General features: G+C 40.7%; 1 pseudogene; it reads right to left on the reverse strand.

Moving 5' to 3' along the window:
• Positions 1-364: 364 nt before the first annotated feature.
• Positions 365-1,475, reverse strand: LOC139451048 (toll-like receptor 4; annotated as a pseudogene).
• Positions 1,476-4,497: the final 3,022 nt, after the last annotated feature.

Consider the following 4,497-nt stretch of genomic DNA (forward strand, 5'->3'; position numbering starts at 1 on the left):
ATGTACCACCCTCGCTCTCGCTCGTGAAAAAGAAGAATTCTGACATTCGATTCGTAAAATCAGTGTGACACACATGCTCGTATAATACTCTCTATGTATATATGAAAGATAACACAGAAGACAATCTAACTATCAATTGTTGTTTAACGCCGCACTCAGCAATATTCCAGCTATATGACGGCCGTCTGTAAATAATCGAGTCGGGACCAGACAATCCAGTGATTAATATCATGAACATCGATCCACGCAATTGGGATGGATGACATGCATCAACCAAGTCAGCGAGCCTGACCACCCGATCCCGTTAGTCGTCTCTTACGACAAGCATAGTCCCCTTTTACGGCAAGCATGGGTTGCTGAAGACCTATTCTACCCCGGCGTCTTCACGGGCAACATTTGCCCAGAACAGTTCCTGATCGCTTCTATCGATTGGGCAGTCTAAGAAACGGCTGTTCTGCACATCATAGAGGATCTCGGGTGGAATGTCCTTATTAGGAATATCCTCAAGCATGGTGATGACCATCACTGATCGGCCAGTAGACACGCTCTCCATGTTGGCCATGTGTAACTCATACCTACACCACTTCTTCTTCAGGAACGCCTGGGACAACAACAACACAGTTTTCTTGCTGCTCCTTATCCCGTCGATGATGTTCTCTGCAATGCGAGCTCCTGGAGCAGAGTCTCGATCCCGGATGTAAAGTCTTTTACCATAACGGCGTTCCAGCATAGGTATCATGCCACCGAGAACAAAGTTGAGGTCCTCATCGGCGTATGATACGCACATGTCATAATCAAAGATACGGGTATATTCTTTTCTGTTGTTTCTCAGTTTAATCTTGACAACATATGACTTTCCACCGATATCGATAACCATTGGCTCCGATTACCGGCGATAATATCGGAACAACCGTGCTGGGGGTTCCCATGGACAACCCAGGATACTGATTACAAGAAGCCATCAGCGAGTTTAGTGTATTTTGGATGTCAGTAAAGAAAATCGTTTTTTTCCATATATAGGTCTATGCAATGGGATCTTTCGAGATGCATCGCCTTAACCTTTGAGTTAGATAACCAGCCAAGGAAGTCTATGTTTTCACAAGTACAACGTAGATCGTTTTGAGACAAATCTATGCTAAAGTCGTGTAACTCGGCTATTTTGTTCATCTGAGATCTTGTAGATCCAGCCATTCAATGTAGTATTGTGAAATATTGATATGTGTTAGCTCTGAATTATTTTCAAGATCAAGGCAAAGGTTATCCAAGTTGTTATAGGATAAATTCAGCTCTCGAATTGATTTTAATCCAGAAAAATATTGTCATGTAATGTTGCTATATTATTAAAAGACATATCCAGTACTTCTAATGTGTGCAGATTGCTCACCCTTTGTGTCCTGAGAAAATACATCGATGGAATTATGGGATATGTAAAGGTATTTTAGTGACTTGAAATTTGCCAAAAAAGAGGGCTGTATGTTTCGGGCAGGGTTTACAGACGGGGTCAAGGTGTGTCAGATTATCTAAACCATATACTGGGTCTTTCCAAATATTGAAAATATTAAATGATAGATCGATATATTTAAGATTATTTCTTGCAAATTGTTGTTCTGACAGAGTAAAAACTAACTGGGAATATGTGTACTTAAATGCCTGTAGGTTAGGTGGGATACGAAACGGTTTTAACTGATGCCGAGAATTCTGCGGTATATAATTCGGTAGTGTATTGTAGTCCTTTCTTCTCTCTTTTGATGGTGAACAGTGGTCAGTTTGATAGGAATTCTCTTCAATGTCATCAGTGACTGTTTGGCACTATATCATCATTATGACATGGAGGTGTGATAATTGTAATTGTCTGCACATTCATCTGATAAAAAAACAACTTAATCATACTGACGAACTCCTTTATCTCGAACCTAACGGGACCGTGTTGTAACTTCGCGATATCCTGACATTCGAGATGAAGAGGAATGACAGAGGCTGTAGGGGCCGGAGAATGGGTTCAATATATCAGTACATTCGAGATAACTAGGTTGACTTTAGTAATGAACACAAGAGTGTCTTGTTCGGGGTGCCGACATTCATATCCATTCCGCGTATTCCATGTCCTCTGGTGGATTCTGTATTTAGTAGAGATTTCTTATGATTTTGGAAAGTAGTTTTTGCGTGTGTGTGTGTGTTTGTTTGGCTTTTATGTCCATAATACCCCGGGCGCCAATGGTACAGCGATATTGCAATATTCCATTGATAACTGCATACCGACCGATCCCCATATAGTTCTCACAACATCACGGTCGATTTTGAGGGTTGAAATTCTTCATGGTTAAAAGAAAAGAAATACAGCTGCAAGACTTAAGTACTGGCATTGTGGGATTTCATTGTGTTATACAGATAAGATAATTGATGCGGCAAACAGCCTGTGTCTGTGTCTGTGTGACTGCATGTACTATCCCAGACATGCTCTCGGGGATAAAGGGACGGATGCAGATCTCATCACCAGTCACACGTCTAAAATGACAATCTTCAGGGTCGCGATTAAAGGGGTAGTGACCCGCGTAACCTTCATATCATCTCATAATATTCTAGGAACCCTGCTTACACATACCTTGATATATGTAGATGTTCCTGAACGTTTGTTTCTGTTGACCCATAAGACCCAAGAAGCAAATTGTATCCTCTAAATTCGAAAGGTCAAAGCCAGAGAAAATTGAATATTTGTCGAAAACGACCCATAGTGCTTAAAAGGCAAAATGGTGATAGACTTATAGGAATGGATCACTGCATGGTTAAATATTGCACATTGTCTGATCTTGACGCGAATATTTTACAGACAGACGTAATAGAGTTGGAATATTTGGAACGCAACAAACAAACCTAACTATTTCCTGAAATTGAATGATCGCAGCTCTCGACCTTCATGTACAGTGAGTCTTGCGAATAGATAGAATGAGCTCGTCCGTGTCGTCATCAATGAGTTGTCCATTTTGTTTGTTCTGTTTTTATTCATGTGACCTTCCCAAACTGACACTGCGTTGAAAAATGTTGATACTGTATCTGATCATTCGCGCGTACTTTAAATTAGCAATACGTGCCATTGTAAAAACCCTTATCATTTTCCTGTTATGTTATATATATTCATTCGTGACCAACTCGTGTTATTCCGGGACAAGTTTTCTTGCAGGTTACGGAATGGGGCGAGTGGTGACGAATGATATATATCATGTAGAGCTCGTGAGATCGATCAATCAGCTAGGGTAACTTCGTGGTCAAGTGTTAGTAACACCAAATCGGTACAACGTGTAATGCTCATTCCCAGCGTCCCCGCTGTGATCATCACATGTATTCAATCAGGTGACGTATGGATTCATAGAGGTTTTTAGCATCCAATACCAGCAACAAGAAGTCACTGCAGTAACTAGCGCGCATCTATAGTTCAGAACCTCACAAGAAGGAATCTTAAACGTAATGTTTTAATGAAGCCAAACGTTCTCGTAAACATTCTCACAACCCATAAGGAAGACATACCTGCCATTGAATCTTGTGTTAGTTTCGGTCACTGAATCCGTCAGTGGAGTATGCACAATGCAGACAATGAATTAGTAGAGTCAACCTGTCAGTGTAGCTAAAGTGTATAACGTCCATAGTTGCTTGTTTGTTTGTTGACACTGAGGCTAATTACTTGTTCTATTTCTTAGGAGAATGAGTGAGTGTGTGAGTTGGGTTTAACGCCACTTTTAACAGTATTCCAGTTATATCACGGCGTGTCAGCTAAATGTGGTAGGGAAGCCCGAAGGTCTCAGATGATTACCTTTTCGGTGAAACCCACGAGCACGGGTATGATGCTGACAAACCTACAAACATAATCGGGGCGAACCTGGTTTCGAACCCACAATCATAGGTTTCTGGTGTGCCCAAGGGACGCAACTCTGCACAGCGAATTGCGGCTCCTTATACGACTGGACCACCCGTTCCCCCCTCTCAGGAGAAGGAGAGTTTTTAGAGAAGCATAGATAAATATGTGTATATTCTCTCCGGAATCCCTGCGAACATATTTGGAATTTTATCGCCTTGATAGGACAAATAAACCTCTTTATCTATAATATATCTATAATAAAATGGTAGGTATTACTTCCTGGTTTAGTATCATACGGAAACAGGCTTCATACTATCTGAAGTACAGTCCACTTTTCAACCTTTGTTAGTGGGACATTCTAGAGCAGGACATGCTTACCCATTTCGCTAACACCTGGTGTCATCACTGATTTTCAGTGATCAATTTATATAATTTTCATAGATATAATAGAATAAAATTACGCACAATAAAATGTATGTTTTATTTTTATTACAACGGCTTTGCCGTGTCTGTATTGCTAAACACAATCCGTAGTTCATAATATGACATACTAGTATTGTTGTCACCTATACAGTTACATGTATGTACGAATTGGAGGGTTGGCAAATCATTATAACCCGACGGCGTTGATCGTTGCACACAATATC

Source organism: Haliotis cracherodii, unplaced genomic scaffold (assembly GCF_022045235.1).
Source record: "Haliotis cracherodii isolate W230 unplaced genomic scaffold, xgHalCrac1.p SCAF_8, whole genome shotgun sequence".
Classification (NCBI taxonomy): domain Eukaryota; kingdom Metazoa; phylum Mollusca; class Gastropoda; order Lepetellida; family Haliotidae; genus Haliotis; species Haliotis cracherodii.